This window comes from Pinus tabuliformis, chromosome 7 (assembly GCF_031772625.1).
Source record: "Pinus tabuliformis cultivar Carrire ecotype Pingquan chromosome 7, CPIR1, whole genome shotgun sequence".
NCBI lineage: Eukaryota > Viridiplantae > Streptophyta > Pinopsida > Pinales > Pinaceae > Pinus > Pinus tabuliformis.
The window spans coordinates 57,924,502-57,948,758 of NC_142293.1; positions in this window are offsets into that span (position 1 = coordinate 57,924,502).

Here is a 24,257-nt window from a genome sequence, read left to right on the forward strand (position 1 = left end):
TCTTTGGTTGACCTTGTTCCTTTAGGGGTAGGAACAACTCATTTAGGGACTTTGGATCCCTTGGATTATGGACATTTCATGCTCAATGTTGTAAGGCACAAAAATGTCTATAACAATGCATGATGAGGAGAACTGTGCCTTAGCGAGCAAAGCAAAGAAGGGGAAGGAGAAGGGTTCTCTTTCTGAATCCAATTCTTCCAATGATGGGAAGAAGGTTGACAAATCAAAAGTGCGATGCTTTCGTTGTCATGAGGTGGGCCATTATGCTAGAAATTGTCCACAGAGGAAATCCAAGAAGGGATCCGGAGAAGGATTTGAAGGTGAGGCACTTGCTTCATAGTTCGAGTTGGATTTCACACTCTTCGCATGCGTGGTTTCATCCATGGTGGGAAGTGGTTGGTTTCTTGACAGTGGAGCTTCTTTCCACATGACCGGTGACAAGAGTTTTTTCAATACTTTGGAGGAGAAAGATCTCCAGATACTCATAGCAATGGGTAATGATGAGAAGTATAGTGTCTCAGGTGTAGGCACGGTTATTTTTCAGAGGGAGCATGGAGCTCGCCTTACCTTGACCGATGTCAAGTATTTACCAGGACTGAAGAGAAACTTGGTGTCGATCGCAATGCTGGAAGACATAGGCTGTGATGTAGTCTTCAGTAAGGGAAAGGTTATCCTTAGACACATCATCACTAGATAGGTGAAGCAAATTGGTTCACAGGTCAAGAACCTGTATGCTCTTGAGGTTCAAGATGCATGCAAAGCCTTGAGCAAGAAGGAAACTGATGGAGACTTGGTGGTTGAGAGGGAGCGTATATTACCTCTCAACATACAGAGCCAGAAGAAGTCTCAGACGATTGTGGAGGAGCCATGATTGGTGCAGCAGCTTCAGGAGGTTATGGAGCAGCCACAACAAGGGAAGCTGAAAGGAGATTGAGTAGAGACATCTACTCATGCAGAGACCTCCAGTAGAGGGAAACTTTGAGCCAGGTGGACTGAGGGATCGCATGCAGCCATACCTCCAGGTGGGAGGTGGGGTGATGTGGATTGATCGTCCCAAGGAGGAGGGGCAGGATCGTTGAGGTACCCAACCTCTTGGATGAGACCTTGCTACGGGAGCCTCGATGTGGAGTAGCAGGAACTGACTGATTGGGTAGAGACAGATGCGGATGGAGCAGCAGAGAGAGTGACAGTGTAGGGAATCCCAGGACAGCGCATAAATAGCATGCTGCAGCAATGCGAGAGGCATAATTGTTTTGCACAGTGCTAGGTGGCACAAAGAAGTGTGAAATGATGTGAGATGCATGGAGATGTTGCAGTAGCGCAGATGTCAAAGAGGGAGCACTTGTTAGCAGCAGGTATAGCTTCAACATCAGAGTATGTTCCTAGCCCAACAGAGTGGTTAGTTGGGAGTGTTTTTTTCCCAAGTGTTGTTGGAGCAAGTGGACTGGGAAAATGTGTTGCATGCAGAAAATTCCAGAGTTGCAGGATAGGGGTTGCAGATAATCCATATCTTGTTGAGAGGGAGTGTTGAAAATGCAACAAGATGATGGAGCTTAGTGGAAAGGAGTCGCCTTCACTAAGTGGGCCCACGGGCTATTTTTGGCGCAAAGTCTATTTTTAGACATACGGATCATGGTCTATGAGTTGCAGGATGGTGTTTGTGGATGATTGGTCATGTTGGTAAAAATAGATGGACTTCTATTTTTAGACATATGGGCGGTTTCCATTTTTAGACTGCCAGGCTAAAAATAGAACAGTCGAATATTATTAGCTCATAATAATATTTGGACTATAAAAATTATCTTATCCTCTTGGAGCACTTCAGTTCGAGCTACGGATGTGGCACATGCAGCAGTCAGAAGGAAATATGCTTTTCTTGTGAGTCAGTTGAGCTATTGCATTCAGGACTTCAGTTAGAACTCATGTGGTTGAGTTTCGGTGGAGTTGATTGTGGAGTTGATGGAGTTGTGTTCAGTTTGACTTGGTTAAACTAGTTGTATTTAGTCTAACTGCAGAATACACTAGTGATGAGTGATGTGAACTAATTTTTAAATTAATTCACTAATTATTAACTCATAAAGCAACTAAAGAATACATCAGTTAACTCAGTGCATGGACAGTTCAGTGGAGACAGGTGTTAGAGGTTGAGATTGCTATCAGTTGTGACTACAGTTGTGCATGAGATCTTGCACAATCGATGGGATTGAGTAATGCCAATAAGGATTGCGTGGTTCAGCCAAGGAAATATGAGTTTGCTTCAGCCATTCATCATTATTCTCATGTAGGATTGCGCAGTGGAGGCAAGCAAGCAGCGGGGGATATTTGAACCTGTGATTGATTCAGATCTGAGCCAGTTTGTGTGTAACAGGTGGAGATAGTACTGAGTACTTGTGAGGAGTACTTTACTATGTATTGTTACATGTTCTCAATCAATATAACATACAGATAGTGTGTGGTTTTCAGTTGTATGGTTTCCCCGGGTTACATACTATGTTAATGTGGGCATGCAATTGATGTTTCATTGTTTTTAATGCTGCTAAATTGATGATCAACGTAGAGGAGGTTATGTATTATGCATGTATTCCGAAATAGTGTATAATCAGGATAATCTCTGTGAATAAGTGTCATATTATTCAAAATTTCTACATGGTATCAAAGCTGTTGATCATCAGATCTATTATTCAGAAAGTGTTTACATCTTATTTCTTTAGGCAGAGTCTATAATCGGGCTAGGTAGCCTCTGGATTCATCCTTCCTTTGGAAGGTGAGATATCCAGTAAAAGCCCATACAGTCAATCTCTGTATTAGAAATACTTTGTTCTCATGAATTCTAGATCAGAGGCGGTTGAGTTTGGAGCTGGTGGAATTCGAATTTGCAACAGTGTTTTCTTGGTGTCAACGTGGCAATGTCTTTCAACGGATTGTGATTGGAGTATGCTCTTGAGGGCAGCTCGAACTATATTGCATGGAAGGACAGGATGGAGGTGGTGTTGGATGATAATGGGCTGAAGGAGTTCATAGAGGCTTATGTCCCAAAGCCTACTGATATTGCGCAGGTTTATGCTTGGCAAAAGAAGACAACAAAGTGTCGAAGGATTCTATTGGAGGGTGTGAAGGATCATATTGTGTCCAGCCTGCATGGAAAGGCTTCTCCATACTTGATGTGAAAATCGTTGACAGATCTATTCCAAAGCAAGAGTGACCAAAGGAATTTGGCGCTCAAGGATAAACTCAAAAACATTAAGCGTGAGAATGGAGATAGTATGCCCAAGTATCTCATGAAGTTCACTTAATCCAGGGATGAGCTGGGAAGTGTGGGGGTGACTGTCGATGATGAGGACTTGGTGAGAATGGCTCTCCTTGGTCTTCCGAAGAGTTGGAATTCCTATCATGACTCTATCAATGGTCGGGAGAAATTTCCAGGATGGGAGAGACTTTGGTCAGATCTTGTGCAAGAGGAGATCAGACAAAGCACTAGAGACAGTTCTTCATCCATGCCTGATGAGGAGAACTGTGCCTTAGCGAGCAAAGAAAAGAAGGGAAAGGAGAAGGGTTCTCTTTCCAAATCCAGTTCTTCCAATGATGGGAAGAAGGTTGACAAATCGAAAGTGCGATGCTTTCGTTGTCATGAGGTGGGCCATTATGCTGAAAATTGTCCACAGAGGAAATCCAAGAAGGGATTCGGGGAAGGATTTGAAGGTGAGGCACTTGCTTCACAGTTCGAGTTGGATTTCACACTCTTCACATGTGTGGTTTCATCCATGGTGGGAAGTGGTTGGTTTCTTGATAGTGGAGCTTCTTTCCACATGACCGGTGACAAGAGTTTGTTCAATACTTTGGAGGAGAAAGATCTCCAGATACTCATAGCAATGGGTAATGATGAAAAGTATAGTGTCTCAGGTGCAGGCACGGTTATTTTTCAGAGGGAGCATGGAGCTTGCCTTACCTTGATCGATGTCAAGTATGTACCAGGACTGAAGAGAAACTTGGTGTCTATCGCGATGCTGGAAGACAGAGGCTGTGATGTAGTCTTCAGTAAGGGAAAGGTTTTCCTTAGACACATCATCACTAGACAGTTGAAGCAGATTGGTTCACGGGTCAAGAACCTGTATGCTCTTGAGGTTCAAGATGCATGCAAAGCCTTGAGCAGTAAGGAAACTGATGGAGACTTGGTGGTTGAGAGTGAGCGTATATTACCTCTCAACATGCAGAGCCAGAAGAAGTCTCAGACGATTGTGGAGGAGCCACGATTGGTGCAGCAGCTTCAGGAGGTTGTGGAGCAGCCACAACAAGGGAAGCTGAGAGGAGATCGAGTAGAGACATCTAATCATGCCGAGACCTACAATAGGGGGAAACTTCGAGCCAGGTGGGCTGAGGGATCGCATGCAGCCATACCTCCAGGTGGGAGGTGGGGTGATGTGGATTGATCGTCCCAAGGAGGAGGGGCAGGATCCTTGAGGTACCCAACCTCTTGGATTAGACATTTCTGCGGGAGCCCCGATGTGGAGTAGCAGGAACTGACTGATTGGGTAGAGACAGATACGGATGGAGCGGCAGAGAGAGCGACAGTGTAGGGAATCCCAAGACATCGCATAGCTAGTAGGCTGCAGCAATGCGAGAGGCACAAGTGTTTTGCACAGTGCTAGGTGGCACAGAGAAGTGTGCAATGGTGTGAGAAGCATGGAGATGTTGCAGTAGTTCAGATGTCAGAGAGGTGGCACTTGTCAGCAGCAGGTAGAGCTTCAACATCAGAGTATGTTCCTAGCCCAATGGAGTGGTCATTTGGGAGTGTTTTTGTTCCAAGTGTTGTTGGAGCAAGTGGACTAGGCAAATGTGTTGCATGCAGAACATTCCAGAGTTGCAGGATAGGGGTTGCAGATAATCCATATCTTGTTGAGAGGGAGTGGTGAAAATGAAACAAGATTATGGAGCTTAGTGGAAAGGAGTCGCCTTCACTAAGTGGGCCCACAGGCTATTTTTGGCGCAAAGTCTATTTTTAAACATATGGATCATGGTCTATGAATTGCAGGATGCTATTTGTGGATGATTGGTCATGTTGGTAAAAATAGATGGACTCCTATTTTTAGACATATGGGCGGTTTCTATTTTTAGACTGCCAAGCTAAAAATAGAACAGTCAAATATTATTAACTCATAATAATATTTGGACTATAAACATTATCTTATCCTCTTGGAGCACTTCAGTTCGAGCTACAGATGTGGCACATGCAGCTGTCAGAAGGAAATATGCTTTTCTTGTGAGTCAGTTGAGCTATTGCATGCAAGACTTCAGTTAGAACTCATGTGGTTGAGTTTCGGTGGAGTTGATTGTGGAGTTGATGGAGTTGTGTTCAGTTTGACTTGGTTAAACTAGTTGTATTTAGTCTAACTACAGAATACACTAGTGATGAGTGATGTGAATTAATTGTTAAATTAATTCACTAATTATTAACTCATAAAGAAACTAAAGAATACATCAGTTAACTCAGTGCATGGACAGTTCAATGGAGACAGGTGTTAGAGGTTGAGATTGCTATCCGTTGTGACTATAGTTGTGCATGAGATCTTGCACAATCAATGGCATTGAGTAATGCCAATGAGGATTGCGTGGTTCAGCGAAGGAAATATGAGTTTGCATCAGCCATTCATCATTATTCTCATGCAGGATTGCGTAGTGGAGGCAGGCAAGCAGCGGAGGAGATTTGAACCTGTGATTGATTCAGGTCTGAGCTAGTTTGTGTGTAACAGGTGGAGATAGTACTAAGTACTTGTGAGGATTATTGTACTATGTATTGTGATATGTTCTCAATCAATATAATATACAGATAGTGTGGGGTTTTCAACTGTCTACTTTCCCCGAGTTACATACTTTGTTAATGTGCGCATGCGATTGATGTTTCATTGTTTTTAATGCTGCTAAATTGATGATCAATGTAGATGAGGTTATGTATTATGCATGTATTCCGCAATAGTGTATAATCAGGATAATCTCTGTAAATAAGTTTCATATTATTCAAAATTTCTACAGTTATATTTCTCCCAGTTCTTTAGAAGAATGGTTAAGAAAACCAGATAATCCAAGAACTAACATATCAATTGTTTGGAGGGCATTTCTAAATTCCTTTGATATCATTGGAAGTGGTCTAGCCTTGAGGGCTAGGAGGGGTGATAGAGTCAGATTTGGCATTGATCCTTGGCCTAATAGAAATATAAATCATTTTCTACCCCTTTCTCTTACTAATATTCTAAGGGATCATGTCTATAGTAAATTGGCTCACATTGCAAACCCAACTCTAACCTCTATATGACGACAGGGTTACTATTAGCTGAGGATCTTGGCCTAGAGGGGGAATATTATATAACATGGAATGAATACCTAAAATACATAATAGATGTTCATATTATATTGATTGAGAAAGATGGTGAACTTAAATGGTGCATTTCACCCTATGGATCCTACACTCCAAAGTTGGGTTTTATCTTCCTTCTAGATGACAGAGTAGAGGAGGAGAAAACATGGTGGCGTATGGACGGTAGTATAGAAAGAAAAATTCGCCCCTAAAGCTAAATTATTCATGTGGTGTCTAATGATGAAGAAGGTCCCTACCTCGGACATCCTGGAGACGAGGTTTATGTGTGGGCCTAGTTGGTTCTATCTATGTCAAAATGAGGTGGAGAATGTAGTACATTTTTCATGGGTCACTCTTTCTTCAACCGGTTTGGAACTTACGTTCGTCACCTCCGTTATGCCCCTATACCAATAGGCGTCATATATAATGATTGACTTGGTTTAGCTTTGAAATATGTTCATACCTTTACTTGTTGCAAAGGTTTTCCACATTTGTAAAAAACCAAAAAATTTAAAAAATGTAAAGAGGGTATACCCTAAAAGAAAAATCAAAGGGTGAAAAGAATAAAAAAGAGGTCAAAAATGAAAGAAATTGAACCCCAACAAAAATAAAAGACCAGGAAAGTGTGCAAGTCTAAATGCCACTACTTTGTGCTTTTGTATAATAAAAATTGTGTGCAGCTTGTCACTTATGCCACAATTCATGAATAGTCAAATAGTTTAAACTTGACTAATTCATATTTTCAATTTCATGTTGTAGACATAGAGAATAAAGATCTGACCAAACAGTTTAAACTTGGCAGATAAGTAGATACGTAGAGTGAAAAAGGAGCACAACAATTTAATCTGAGCCCTTAGATGTAATAAGTGTAGACTTAGATAGGCATCACTATGTAAAAGAAAAGAAAGTTTGACAAGGGTTTTCCAGTCCAAGTGCACCCTAATAAAGAAGTGAAAATGCTAGGGTAAAGTAAGTAGGGTAAGTGGATGATGGTTGCAGAATAAATATGTGGTGAATGATAAGCTTAAATGTTTAAATCTTTTACTTTCATCACTAATCAAAGGCATGTATCACATGGAAATACACATCAACATTCAAAGTAAAAATAATTAACTTCCCTACTCATTCCCCTAAAAATATTCACTAATTTCCTAAGTGCTAAAGGTAATTACCAAAGTTAAAGGGGCTCAGAGCATTTCTCTAACTTTTGGAGGGACCGGACCCTCGGCCCAATAATTTATAATGCCTAAGTGCTTAAACCCCTTCATCAATATTCACCACCCTTCATAAGTTATTTGTTTCCCTAATAAAGCTTTTCCTAAGTAAAATCCTATTTTACTTAGGAAAAATAAAACACTCCCCATATGAACACTCATATTCACTTAGGCTATTTTACTTAGGAAAAATAAAACACTCTCCATATAAACACTCATATTCACTTAGCCTAAGTTTTAAATGTGTATGATGAAAACATTTTAAACTTAGTGCTTTACCATTCACTTTTGTCATATTAACCACTAATGTTTATTATATAATTCCCCCATAAATCAACATTACCCATGCCCGTAATATTATACTATATAAAAACCCCAAATTTTTACATATACTGCCCCGATCGTTAAATATAACTGTAAATAAAACAATAAAATGGGATTAAATAACTAATCCGTAGTTAATTAAGAACCCAAACCCCGCCACCATATAATGAGGATTAATTAATCCCCACGATTAATTAATAACTCGATGACCAATCACTTTACCCCCGATATGATTAACACTTTAATTAATATTGGGTCTACCCTTCGTTAACCTTTCGCTATGTCACCTCCCCAACAATCATCCGATCGGATCTCGCAGATCCGATGGTCATCGTGCATATCGCACGGGCCTCCGCGGTCGACATTAGCATGAGATGGAGAGCAGTTCCATAAATAGTACATATGCTACGTTTCATGCATCATATGGAATCACGCGGTCTAGCCCAAATACCACTTACCCTCCATTAGTGGTGCGATGAAACCCGCTTACCGCCTCCCGCTAAATAAAGCTCCTTGAAAGTGTTTTTCCAATCCCAGGACAATTACCTGAATGGCGCCAATCCCATAGGGCTTTGGGAATCAAATCTCCCAAGGTACATGCTCCCTTCTGTGTGCATTTTCCCTGACATTATCCACCAATTTCACACCAATTATAATCCCACCCTCAGAGAAATAATGTCCTTAAATCAAACTGTTCTTTTCACAATTACTGCAGATTCAATCAAAGAAATGCTACAGTTTCAGCCTAGTCAAGACCTCACCCCCTTTTCCCTTGGAGAATTTATAGAGAAATCATCTAAATTTTCCCAGTCTAAACTCAGCCGCCTTTGCCAAACTTTTATGGATAAACAGCATCAACCCAAAGATCCTCCTCCCTATTTGTCAGCTTTCTTCACACAGATAGGCAAAAATATAGTCAATATGATAGCTATAGTCATGGGTTTCAATACTAGTGAGTATGTGGATGAATTGACTCTAGTTTTAATGTCCATTTTACCCCCGGTCAGCCTCCTTCTATCAAATATAACTATGCTACTTTCATTGCTAAGAAAATCCATGACCAGTTTATGAGGTTATAAAATGAAAAGGTGTTCAAGTATTCTACAGTCATATATCACCTTTTCCTTTATTATCAGTGTGACAAGTTTCCATTCTCTGTCAATAAACTTGATACAAAGGGTAATCCCAGATCAGCCATTTTTTGGACTTCTATCTTCCACTATACTTCTCCATATTCATACAATGAATTCATTGACCAGTTTGTTCATCCTATGACCACCATGTTGACAGGAAGTTCCTCTCCTAGGATTAGTGATGAAATCAAAAGAATCCTTCAACTCTCAAAACAGTACAAAATAGGTGACTAGTACTTGTACCAGAATCACGCAGAGATCAGAATTTATGGTTGTGAACTTCCTCCTTTCAAACTACCAAAGTATGTTCCTATGAGGTTGTTTGCCTTGGAATATTATAGGAAAATGTTAAACTCTGATTAGACTCATTTCACCAAGGCCAAGAAGAAAGCACAATTGAGAATTAAAGACCACTTAGGCCCATTTATCTGCAACAATAGAGAAGCAGGCAATAGAGCAGAAGAAATCCTAGAAAAAATGAGATTAAATAAAAGCTTTGCCTGGAGATATGATCCACAAGGTTTCATTTATGATAGGAGAATGAAACATAAGTTGTCACCATATATCCATCACCGAGTCCCTGAAATAGAGCAGTATGCAAATATGGATGAATGGAGGAAAGGAACTCTAGTTGAAATGGATATAGATCAACTTGATGTAGAAAATGTAATGAAAGACTTAGAAAAGAGGCTTGACCTAGACTCTTGTGAACAGGTACCAGTTGAAACTACTCAAAATCCAACATCATAGCCTAGTGCCTCTACATCTGAGACTTCTCAAAGGCACACACAGGAAACTAATGCACCCCAGCAGAACCACCACAGGAGCAAGATTAGGGAACAAGTACTCCAGCATCAGAACAACCAGAGATGTCAAAGCAACTTGAAATCTTTGAATAACAAGCTCCACCTCAGCCTCATTCAGCTTAGATTAACATGGGAAATCCCCCAGTTTTACAGACTCCTCTGAATGAGGAAAAGAACTTGAAAAGAGACAAGGAAGTAGCTACCCCTGCCAGTGGTCCTTCAAACCAGCCTGGTGCGAAGAGGCATAGGCTAAATCCATATTTAGAGGAAGAATTCTTTGAGGAAACAACAAGGATTTTGAGGAAATAAGGTGGAGACAGTCAACATACCTTCCCAATAGGTGGGACACCTTCCACTTCACAAAGACAAGAGCTTGAAATACAGCGAGTGCCAAAGTTTCATCTTTCAGATCTTCATCCGACAAGACCATAGATATAAAAGGAAAATTCAAGGAGATAAAAGCCAAGAATGAACAGCTGAAGGCCCAAGCTTACACTCAATACTTGAAGATGGCCCCTACTAATAAAATTATATTGATGTCAGCTTATGACATCAAGGAAGGCAAAATGTAGATGAGCTTTCTAAAGCCCAAAGTGCAGTAGCCCCAGTGAATTGCAAACTACCTCAAGACTGATTTTGAGGTCTTAGCTAAATATATCCACCCCATAGATCAGATAGAACCGCATACGCAAATAGGGGAAACGGTTTATTCTACATTGACAAGCAAGGCCATGATGGCACATAGGTTGGAGAATTCACTGAACAACACTACTACCCAATTACAACTAGAAAAGGCCTCCTCACAGGCAAAGGACAGCATAATTAAAACATTGGAGGATTTGATTATTGATTTGGGCCATAACCCAAAGGATATCAAAGCTGCAGAGAGCCTAATAAAGAAAAGGAATGAAGATATAGCTGCACTGAGAAAGCAGTTGAAATTTCCACCTCTCATGCACCCACAAACTACTGAAGTGATTGAGAAGAAGAATGAAGAAGAGCTTATGGACTTAGTCCTTAAGCTAAATGAGAAACTAAAAGAGACAGAGCAAGAATTAGAGAAAACACTACAAAGTAGGTAGAGTGAGTCGACCTCTCAGCCTCAAAATGTAGTGCCAGTGGTTTCTACAGCAGTACCTTCTACATTGGCAACTTCTCTAGCACCAAATGTCCCTTTGCCAACAACTGAAACTATAGAAGTAACAGGTACAGGTACATCACAGGTAGGAACCTCGAATCAGAGTATAGAGGAGTTGATCAAGTCCATGGAGGAAATGAAGCTCGAGGTCACTAAACTGCAAAAGGTAAAAGTGAAATTCATTACTTTAGAGCAAAAGTATGATGTGTCAAAATTTAATTTTGCTGAAGAAGTGAGAAAAAGCAAAGGCTTGACTCAACAAGTTAAAACACTGGAAAAAGATCTTACATTTGAAAAGCCTTTGACTGAAATCAGAAAGATATTATGGACCAATATCATTGAACCAATCAATGATATTTGGTCATCAATTCAGATCATTTTTGAACAAATTGACTTAGTGAAAGTTGCTCTTCAAGAGATTGAAAAAACCAAGGAAGAACTAGGAGGGAAGCCTGAAGGAGATATCAGATTAATAAAATTTCTAAGCAGCAGAAACATATATCAATTAGAACAACTAAAAATTGAGGATAGAACTGGTACCATCCTCGAAATAAAGAAAGTATTGACCAAAAGGGGTCTAATGCAAGGCCTAGAACACAAATGTCAAAATATGCAGGAAGACATAGATGAATTTATGGGGAAATTTGGCATCTTACAAAGTAAAGGACTTCCAAGTCCTTTAGTGATCAATGACAAGCTAATGAGGCAAGATGATTATGTCAACAAATTATATCAGCAAGCTAATAGTCATGCCAGTTCATCTGCACCCAAGGCATTACCCACAGGGAGAGTTCTCTATGACAATTTGGAGAACCCTTTTTATATTGAACATGAAGTAAGGCACTTGTTTCCAGTGCAACCAAATTTTGTAAAATACACAGAAGCAGATGAAATCTTCAAAAAACTGGCAAGGACAAGAATACCAAGAGATGATTGGTGGACCAACATGACATACATCTTATGATTTACCATGGTAAAAAGTGAACTAAATTGAAGTATTTACCATAGTCAATTTTGGTAAAAAAGGATGAATGATGGTAAAACAGGAAAAGATTATCAGTCACAGGTAAAAGAGTATCAGTGAAAAGGTAAAGTCAATCAGCTAAAATAGAATTACGAGCAAGACAGCAAGATGCATATTCATAGGACCTGCCTCCAGCTCCTTCAATCAAAACAGGGACAGCAAACAAGTAGTTCACATTTAGTTTCTACTTTTGAGACCATTTGTCTCTACATTCATGTAAAAGATATTTAGTTTTCCTAGAATGTATCTCTCTTATTTAGGAGATATTTTGATGTAAATTTTGTATAAGTAATTCCTTATTCAAAGTACTAAGGGTGGATTCTTAGACATTTCTATAGACACCTTATTTTAGAATAGAAGTGTTGTTGAACAACTATTGTATGGCTGGATGGACAAAGTAATAAAGCAAAGGACTTTTACAGGATTCCTGTGTCAAACGAGAAACAAATAAGTATTCTATATCTTATGTTTTTACAGTTTTCTTGTTTAAATATTCACATGTGTTTCATATCTAAATGATAAACAAAAAATTATATTTCAGAAAGAGCTTTACTGCATTCTGTCTTTAAAATCGTTTATATTCTTAATGTTTTCTTCCAAGCTATCATAGGTAGGGAATTCTTAATTGCTCCCTGCTTTTTAGTTTATCATTGTGGCCATTTAACAAAGAATTCTTAATTTCTTTTTGTTAATGATCACCCACTTTCCCTCATCTTGAACTTTGTTGAAGGATTCTTAATTGCCCTTCCTCCCTTTCAAGACCATTTCACCCTTTTAAGCTATCATTTGTATCTCGTTTAGTGATCTTGCCCTGTGAAACCATCCTTTGTTAAATCAACCTGATCTAGTTGAGCCATCTTCAGTTGACTCCATAGCCCAATGGCTTGAAATACCTTGTTCTATCCATCTGCTCCTAAATTCCACCACCAAACAAAATCAAAACCCCCGAGCTTTCATAACTAGCCTAATATCCCTTAAACAAAGCTAAATTATAAAGAGAGATCCCTCTCTGAGTACAGATTGGCTAGATTTTGTACTTAAAAGGTTGGTTTGTGGTTACCTCGAACCCTTTTCCTTCTTTTAACAACTTCAAGGAAAATCTGAGTGCTAACATAGTGGCAACTCCACTGGGGAAGGACAATTCCTCAGTCAAAACAAATCTTTAAGAAAATTTAAACCCTAAATCTAAAAGCATCTTAAAGAAATCATGGAAGCTGTTTTGATATCAATTAATAAAACCAAAAACAAAACCCAAAAATCTGGCTTCAGAAAGGACTTGTTACACTAGAGCTAATCTTGATCCCAATCCACCACAAGTGTTTGAGAACTGCAATCTGATTCCTAGAATTCTTAGAAGACTAGAAAGTTCTATTAGTCCTCGACCCACATTCAGATCTTCATCCTATCCTGTTAGGTGGATTTACCTTGAAGACCAACCCTTTAATGAACACTTTGAAACCTCTTTGTTTAGGACTTCATCCAATTCTGAATTAGCAGACCTAGTCCAAGACCCAAAGTTCCTCTGAGAATTAGAAATCTGAGCAGCCAATTTTTCAATTGATAGATATTTACAGAACTCACAACAATTTGATCTTACCACTAAAGGAACACCTAATCCCTTGTAATCACTTTTGTTTCTGCAAGCTCACTATCATTCCCTCATATCTCTCAACCTCAAACCACTCCACATCTGACCATCACTTCCAGCTTTTCATCTTCAACTCAAACATCCCCTGGCACTCCAACCCCATCTTTTGTTTCACCATTACCTACAGCAATGGCCAACAGATATACCCCCTTGGTACTACCCGGAAACTTAGGTGCCATGCCCTAAGACTACCAAAGCAAGATCACTACTTTTGATGGCATTGGAAACTATACATCCCAGCAACACACCAAGAAGATGATTGATTATTTTGAAATTTATGAAATAGATATTGTTGATGTGCAAATGAGAATATTCGTTCAAAGTTTATGTAGGGAATTTAGAACCTGGTTCAGAGGTTTAACAACAAATAGTATAGACAGCCTAAGAACTCTCTATCAGCAATTCCTGAATAGGTGGGACAAAAGGAAAGACACCCCCCCCCCAGATTCTATCTGAATATGAAAACATAAGAAGAGGACCACAAGAAACTATGCAAGATTATTGCACTAGATTCAACAGTGTGTACAATGCCATCCCACTAGATCTTAGACCCCCACCTAGTTTAGCCTTAATCAAATTCCCAGATGGATTTGATTCTGATATGGCTTTCCAGCTGAGAGAATGAAGCCCCCCTACTTTGGAAGATATGCAAAGCATAGTAGTCAGTGTTGAATCCAACCTACTGTCTAAAAGAGCCAGGGCCAGGAGTGAAAGAAGGATACCATTAAAGGAAGAAAGCTCACCCTTTGAACAAAAGCTAGATGCCATAATTAAAGGAATGGATAGACTAGGAGAAAGAGTGGAAACAATTGAAAGGAAATCTCTTTGGGATAGCCAGTAAACCAACACAGGGAGAAATCCTAATTTCAGGAAAAATCAAAACCCAAACACTGTAAAGAATGGTCCTAACCAAAACATTAGACCCCCTTTCCAAGAGAACTATGCAAAAGCTTCCCACTCTGAAGACCCAGAAGAAGATACTCAAATTAATTTGATGGGGCTTGATGATGAAGGAGAAGTTTTCTTAACCCAAGATGATCAAGAGGCCCACATACTTAAATAGTTCCAAACTCATTCAGGGGAATCGTTTGACTTTAGAGAAGGATATGGCACGGCCATCTTTGAGGTGCACAAGCAATACAATCTCAGAAGTAGGAGAATTGATGTCCCTGAAACAAACAAGCAAAAGGTTCCAAATCAGCCCAAAAGAGGTAAGACAGTAATCACACCTATACATATTCTTTCTAGATCAAATACTAATCCTTCTAATCCCATAATTGAAGATGTCTCTGATAATCAACCAAACAATAAACAACCCTCCACTTCCCTTCCTTCCAAGGGAACTGTGGAAGAACCTCCAGAGGTTGATCTAGGAGAATCAGTAAATCATGATTCTACTCTTGAAAAGGAGAAAAACATAGAAAACACTGAAAACAGAGAGAATACTGTTGTTCGAAATCCAAAGGCCCAAATAGAAAAACCCTTTAATCTGGAAACAGAAGTAGGTAAGCTAAAAATTTCTATCCCATTATCTGAATTAGCTAAACATGATGCCTACCGAACTTAAATCAATAGATCACTGAAAATTACTGGAACTGAAGACTCAATTAATCTTTTTGATGACCAACTCGAATTAATCTTTGGCCTAGAAGCGAATGGTAAACCATTGGAAGGAGGAATTTCTCCCTTCTATGTGAGCTTAAACATACATGATAAGATTCTTCACAATGCCATGTTTGACTCTGGGGCATCTCATAATCTTATGCCCAAATCTGTAATGGAAAAACTAGACCTAGACATCACTAGACCATACAAAGATTTGTTTTCTTTTGATTCTAGTCAGGTGAGATGTTTAGGACTGATAAAGGAATTGTGTGTTTCATTGATTCAATACCCTACAAAAACAATTTCGATGGACATAGTGGTAGCAGATATACCACCCAAATATGCCATGTTATTGTCCAGATCCTGGGGTGCTAAGCTTCAGGGATCTCTTCAATTGGATATGTCATATGCCACTATATCAGTTTTTGGACAACCAAAGAAACTATACAGAGAAACATTGATGAAATATGTAGTAAGTAATCAGGAAATACCCCAAAATTTCCCCATCTACTCAGTACACTGATATGGATTAGTTCATTCTTTACAATGTAGAAACCAATCCTTCCAATACTTTAGAGGTTGTAGCAGCAGAACCAAAAGGAATTGAAAAATAAAAATCAAGTGTTCATATTTAGGAAATATCAGACAACAAAAAAAAGTCAGATGAAAATGAAAACCCAAATCCCACGGTTAAACAAATTCCTACTACCCCAGACACTAATTATGAGCATGAAATCCTTTGGCATTTAGAATTTGATGGCTCAATCAATAAACTAGGCACAGGAGGAGGAGTTCGGGTGTACAATTTAGAAAATGATCATGCTGAAGGCCATGCCTACACATTAAATTTTAGATGCACCAATAATATGGCAAAATATGACGCTTTCTTGTTGGGTCTTAAACTTGTTAAAAGATTAGGATCAATCAGGGTGTCTGTGATAGGAGATTCAGAATTAATAATCAAACAGATTAAGGGAACTTACTCAACAAGGGATCCTAGACTACGATATTATAGAGGAACAGTCATAGAAATTCTCAACACTTTTTTGGAAACCTGGCTTGCAACTATCCCTAGAAAACACAACATGCAAGCCCACAGCCTGGCCATATTTGCCAGCACCTGCAAATTACCTTTTAAACCTAATCATCAGCATACTGTTAAGATTAGGCACAGACCAGCCATCCCTGATAATCTGAAGAAATGGCAAGTTTTTGATAGTGATAAGCAAATCAATAATTTTTTAGCTTTAGAAGAAGAGTTTTCTAACAGTAACATAGATGTTGATACAGTTATTAGTTCTAATCAAATAAATGAGGTCGAAATTAACATTTCAAAAGAAATTTCAATAAATATGCTTCATCCCACAAAATTCACACAAAAATAATTTCAAGACCTGAAACAAATGGACCTAGATAAGATAATTGAAGAAGAAATAGAGGTTATCAACCTAAAAGACAATAATTTACCCAAAGGATTGACTCCTCTAGAAGATCTGTTTGACTCCAATGACATTCCCAAGAAACCTAAAATGGAGCCATTAAAAGTAGATATCGAAGAGTACAACTTAGGAACATAAGATAATCCAAAAATGATAAAATTGTCGAAATCTTTACCTCCTGATCAAAAGCTAAAGTATGTTGAACTTATGATGGAATTCCACAATGTCTTTGCCTAGAGTTACGAAGATTTGAAGTCCTATGACACCTCTATTATTCAGCACACTATACCTCTGAAAGAAAATCAAAAGCCCTTTAAACATAAACTCAGAAGAATTAACCCTGTGTTATTAGCATCTAGTGAGAAAGAAATCAAACGTATGTATGAAGCAGGGATTACTGCCCCTATTATATTTTCAGAGTGGGTGTCTAACTTGGTACCTACTAGGAAGAAAACTAGGGAAATAAGGTTATGTGTTTATCTGAGAAATGTAAATAAGGTCTCTCTTAAAGATAACTATCCTTTACCCAAAATGGATCATATTTTGCAAAGGGTAGTGGGTTCTTCTAGAATTTCACTTTTAGATGGGTTTTCAGGATATAACCAAATCTTGGTTCATCCTAATGACCAAGAGAAAACCGTGTTTACAACACCATGGGATACTTTCATATACATAAAAATGCCATTTGGACTAAAAAACGCAGGAGCAACCTTCCAAAGAGCAATGGACATTGCCTTTGCCAAAGAAATTCATGATTTTCTTGTTATATATCTAGATGATCTAACTGTTTTTTCTAAATCAAATCAACAGCACTTGGACCATCTCAGGCAAGTCTTTTTAAAATGCAGAAAATATGGCATTTCTTTGAATCCAAAGAAGTCCTTGTTCGGTCTGGAGGAGGGTAAAATTTTAGGTCACATCATTTCCAAAGATGGCATTCGAATTGACCCTTCCAGGATCGAAGCTATTCTATAGATACCTCATCCAAGAAGTATTAAAGAACTTCAGGCTTTCCTAGGGAAGATAAATTTTTTAAGACGATTTATTTCTAACTTAGCTGAACTCATTAGATTACTAAATAACATGCTAAAAAGGGATTCAAGTATCAAATGGACAATAGAGGCCAAGAAATCATTTGAAGAAATCAAAATGGCCTTAACCAGAACACCAGTCCTCACAAGTCCACAATTTGATAGAGACTTCATCATTTTTTCTTTTGCATTAGAACACATCATAGCTGCAGTTTTATTACAAAAGGATGACCAAGGATGTGAAAAACCTATAGCATTTTTTAGTAAAGCACTCAAAGATGCATCATTAAAATACAAAATAATGGAGAAACAAGCTTTTGCACTCGTAAAAGCTATAAAATATTTCAGAGTCTACATATTATACTCTCATGTGATAGCTTATGTTCCTAATGCAGTAGTCAAAGACATCCTAACTCAGGATGGAGTTGATGGGAAGGGAGGAAAATGGATAATTACCATCTTAGAGTATGATAAAGAGATAAAACCTACCAAGCTAATAAAAGGTCGGGGATTGGCTAAACTCATGGCAGAAACTAATTGTCAAGCCCTAGACATAAATGAACTGGATAACGAGTAGGAGATGGCAACTCCACAAATCAGCCAGGCCTTTTCAGGCTCACCTTGGTATGCTGATATAATTTATGTTTTACAAAACCTGCAGGATCCTCCTGGGTTATCCAGAACCAAGAATAGGTTTTTGAAAATGAAAGCTTCAAAGTTTTTCATCTTAGATAATACTCTTTTTTGGAAAAAACATGAAGTAATTTTGTTAAATTGTTTATTAAAAGATGAAGCTAACAAGGCTCTCCAAGAATTTCATGTAGGGGACTGTGGTGGACATCTCTATTAGAATTTAACTGCAGACAAGATCCTAAGGGTTGGATTCTATTGGCCAACCTTGTTTGCAGATGTGAAGATATTTGTAACTTCTTGCCATAAATGTCAAATCTTTGAAGGCAAAAGAAAATTGTTACCTTTACCCTTAAAACCCATTCCCACCGAGAAGCCTTTTCAACAATGGAGTCTTGACTTCATTGGAGAAATTCATCCACCCTCTTCTGGCCAACACAAATGGATACTCACTGCCACTGACTATTTTACTAAATGGATAGAGGCCATCCCCTCTAGACAGGCCAATGACGCTGTGATCATAGGTTTCCTAGAGACCAATATATTTTCCAGATTTGGTTGTCCCACTAAAATCATTGCTGATAATGTTGCAGCCTTCAAGTCAAAGAAAATGATTAGTTTTTGTAATAAGTATCACATTACTCTGGGCCATTCCACAGCCTACTACCCTCAAGGGAATGGACTAGCAGAATCTTCCAACAAGAGTCTAATTAATATCATCAAAAAATGGTTGGAAGAAAATAAGAAAACTTGGAACAAAAATTTGATCAATGCTTTGTCGGTAGACAGGCTTACAACCAAAAAATCCATTGGAACCAGTCCCTATGAGTTAGTATATGGCATGGAGGTTGCTTTTCCTTCATTATTAGGAGTTCCTGTCATGAAAATACTCCAAGAAGCTCAAGTGGAACCTAATGATATTCAAAGAAGGATAAACCAGACTATCAATTTGCAGCAAACTAGGGAGGAGGTGTACCAAAGATCCCAAGTGTTGCAGGAGAAGCTTAAGAAAATATTTAATAAAAGGACCAAGGCAGAAGATTTCTACCTTGGAGATAAAGTGTAAAGATGGGATTCAAGAAGAGAGGACAAGGGGAAACATGGGAAGTTTGACTTCCTATGGAAAGGACCATACATCATCTATGCTTTCAGAGGAAACAATGCATATTTTCTTAAAGAGTTAGATCGTACAGAAGTAGAAGAAGGACCAGTCAATGGTTAGATGTTAAAGCATTACTTTGATCCTACTTAATAATGTTACCATTTTCTTCACAGTACATATTATATCTTTTGCAATGTCATAGTGTTGATTGGACAGTAAGATTTTGGATTTGAAACCTGAAGAGAAGTCCCTAAGATCCAGAAGCTTTACTGTCATACATACAAATAAAGTAGCAAGGAAAAGAAGATTGGAGAGCACAGTCAAAGTCATTCGGAGGCCACTGATCTACTGTTCTTGACTTTCCACCAAGGAAAGCCATCCCCAAGTGGAGCCATTGTTATGACCCTATAACAATAGGTGTCATACATAATGATTGACTTGGTTTAGATTTGAAATATGTTCATACCTTTCCTTGTTGCAAAGGTTTTCCACATTTGTATAAAGCAAAAAAATTAAAAAATGTAAAGGGGGTATACCCTAAAAGAAAAATCAAAGGGTGAAAAGAATAAAAAAGAGGTCAAAAAATGAAAGAAAATAAACCCCAACAAAAATAAAAGACCAAGAAAGTGTGCAAGTCTAAAGCCGCTACTTTGTACTTTTGTATAATAAAAATTGTGTGCAGCTTGTCACTTATGCCACAATTCATGAATAGTCAAATAGTTTAAACTTGACTAATTCATATTTTCAATTTCATGTTGTAGAAATAGATAATAAAGATCTAACCAAACAGTTTAACCTTGGCAGATAAGTAGATATGTAGAGTGAAAAAGGAGCCCAACAATTTAATCTGAGCCCTTGGATGTAATAAGTGTAGACTTAGATAGGCATCACTATGTAAAATAAAAGAAAGTTTGATAAGGGTTTTCCAGTCCAAGTGCACCCTAATAAAGAAGTGAAAATTCTAGGGTAAAGTAGGTAGGGTAAGTGGATGATGGTTGCAAAATAAATATGTGGTGAATGATAAGTTTAAATGTTTAAATCTTATACTTTCATCACTAAGCAAAGGCATGTATCACATGGAAAGGCACATCAACATTCAAAGTCAAAATAATTAACTTCCCTACTCATTCCCCTAAAAATATTCACTAATTACCTAAGTGCTAAAGGTAATTACCAAAGTTAAAGGGGTTCAGAGCATTTCTCTAACTTTTGGAGGGACCAGACCCTCGGCCCAATAATTTATAATGCCTAAGTGCTTAAACCCCTTCATCAATATTCACCACCCTTCATAAGTTATTTGTTTCCCTAAAAATAAAACACTCTCCATATAAACCCGCATATTCACTTAGCCTAAGTTTTAAATGTGTATGTTGAAAACGTTTTAAAATTAGCGCTTTACCATTCACTTTTGTCATATTAACCACTAATGTTTATTATATAATTCCCCCATAAATCAAAATTACCCATTACTATATTATTATATTATATAAAAACCCCAAATTTTTACATATCTCGCCCCGATGGTTAAATATAACCGTAAATCAAACAATAAAATAGGATTAATTAACTAATTCGTAGTTAATTAAGAACCCAAACCCACCACCATATAATGAGGATTAATTAATCCCCACGATTAATTAATAACTCGATGACCAATTGCTCTACCCCCGATATGATTAACACTTTAATTAATATTGGGCCCGCCCTCCGTTAACCTTCTGCCACGTCACCTCCCTGACAACCATCTGATTGGATCCCACAGATCCAACAGTCATTGCGCATATCACACGAGCCTCCGCAGTCGACATTTAGCACGCGATGGAGAGCGGTTTCATAAATAGTACATATGCTACATGTCATGCATCATATGGAATCGCGCAGTCTCGCCCAAATACCGCTTACCCTCCACTAGTGGTACGATGAAACCCACTTACCGCCTCCCAATAAAGACAAAACAGCAAATCGCCTCCCCACTGGCGCCATCTGTCCAAATCCCGAACCTGCCAAAAGCTTTGACTTTGCATAAAAACAAAGTTAAAATTTCTTTTCGTCCTTATTCTGAAAACGCATTCATGCAACCTGAATGTTGAAGTCGACCAGCTCGTACACCAACCATCAGCCACCGTGAAACTTGCAGTTCGACGCCGCTCTAATCCACCATTTGCACTCAGTGAACTTGCACTCCATTCCCCGTCATTTAAGAACAAGTATTTACCAGTTTCCTTCCAGAAACCCTATAAATACTTGGTTGCCTCTATAATTACTTTGAAAAGCCCAAATTCATTATAATTCAGTGGAGCAATTTAGAATTGAAGAGTCCCAAGACCCTCTATTTTCACCAATTCTACTTGAAAACCCCATTTTCCCATCTGAATCCACAAGAACTAGAATGGAAACCCCCGTGGCCCTCAGTATAGCTCCTATTACTACCCCTCACAGAGACTTGGATTATGTTCCCTTAACAGACAAAGATTTTCAAATAAAAGACCTAATAACTGAAGAAAGCTCCTTGAAAGTGTTTTGCCAATGCCAAGACAATTACCTGAATGGCGTTGATCCCATAGGGCTTTGGGAATCAAATCTCCCAAGGTACATGCTCCCCTCTATGTGCATTTTCCCTAACATTATCCACTAATGTCATGCCAATTATAATCCCACCCTCAAAGCAATAATTTCCCCAAATCAAACTATTCATTTCATAATTACTGCAGATTCAATCAATGAAATGCTGCAGTTTGAGCCCAATCAAGACCTCACCCCCATTTCCTCCGGAGAATTACTAGAGAAATCATCTAAATTGTCCCAGTCTGAACTCAGCTGCCTTTGCCAAAATTTTATGGATAAACAGCATCAACCCAAAGATCCTCCTCCCTATTTGTAAGCTTTCTTCACACAGATAAGAAAAAATATAGTCATTATGATTGTTGTAGTCATGGGTTTCAATACTAGTGAGTATGTGGATGAATTGACTCTAGTTTTAATGTCCATTTTTACCCGTGGTCAGCCTCTTACTGTCAAATATAACTATACTTCTTTCATTGCTGAGAAAATCCATGACTAGTTTATGAGGTTAAAAAATGAAAAGGTGTTCAAGTATTCTACAGTCATATATCACCTTTTCCTTTATTATCATTGTGACAAGTTTCCATTCTCTGTCAATAAACTTGATACAAAGGGTAATCCCAGATCAGTCATTTTTTGGACTTCTATCTTCCACTATACTTCTCCATATTCATACAAAGAATTCATTGACCAGTTTGTTCATCCTTGACCACCATGCTGACGGAAAGTTCCCCTCCTAGGATTAGTGATGAAATCAAAAGAATCCTTCAGCTCTCAAAACAGTACAAAATAGGTGACTGGTAGTTGTACCAAAATTACACAGAGATCAGAATTTATGGTTGTGAACTTCCTCCGTTCAAACTACCAAAGTATGTTCCTATGAGGTTGTTTGCCTAGGAATATTATAGGAAAAATGTTAAACTCTGATTAGACTCATTTCACCAAGGCCAAGAAGAAATCACAATTGAGAATTAAAGACCACTTAGGCCCATTTGTCCACAACAATAGAGAAGTAGGCAATAGAGCAGAAGAAATCCTAGAAAAAATGAGATTAAAGAAAAGCTTTGCCTGGAGATATGATCCACAAGGTTTCATATGTGATAGGAGAATGAAACATAAGATGTCACCATATATCCATCACCGAGTCCCTAAAATAGAGCAGTATGAAAATATGGATGAATGGAGGGAAGGAACTCTAGTTGAAATGGATAGTGATCAAGTTGGTGTAGAAAATGTGATGAAAGACTTAGAAAAGAGGCTTGACCTAGACTCTTGTGAACAGGTACCAGTTGAAACTACTCAAAAGCCAACACCAGAGCCTAGTGCCTCTATAGCAGAGACTTCTCAAAGGCACACATAGGAAACTAGTGCACCCCCAACAGAACCACCATAGGAGCAAGATCAGGGAACAAGTACTCTAGCATCAGAACAACCAGAGATGTCAGAGCAGCCTGAAATCTCTGAAGAACAAGCTCCACCTCAGCCTCATTCAGCTTAGATTAACATGGGAAATCCCCCGGTTTTACAGACTCCTCCAAATGAGGAAAAGAACTTGAAAGGAGACAAGGGAGTAGCTACCCCTGCCAGTGGTCCTTCAGACCAGCCTGGTGCTAAGAGGCATAGGCTAAATCCATATTCATAGGAATAAGTCTTTGAGGAAACAACAGGGAGTTTGAGGAAAGAAGGTGCAGACAGTCAACATACCTTCCCAATAGGTGGGACACCTTCCACTTCACAAAGACAAGAGCTTGAAAGATAGTAGAGTGCCAAAGTTTCATCTTTCAGATCTTCATCTGACAAGACCATAGATATAAAAGGAAAATTCAAGGAGATAAAAGCCAAGAATGAACAGCTGAAGGCCCAAGCTTACACTCAATACTTGAAGATAGCCCCTACTAATCAAATTAGATTGATGTCAGTTTATGACATCAAGGAAGGCAAAATGCAGATGAGCTTTCTAAAGCACAAAGTGCAGTAGCCCCACTCAATTGTAGACTACCTCAAGACTGATTTTGAGGTCTTAGCTAAAGATATCCACCCCATATATCATATAGAATTGCATAAGAAAACAGGTGAAATGGTTTATTCTACACTTACAAGTAAGGCCATGATGTCACATAGGTTGGAGAATTCACTGAACAATACTACTGCCCAATTACAACTAGACAAGGCCTCCTCACAGGCAAAGGAGAACAGAATTAAAACATTGGAGGATTTGATTATTGAGTTGGGCCATAACCCAAAGGATATCA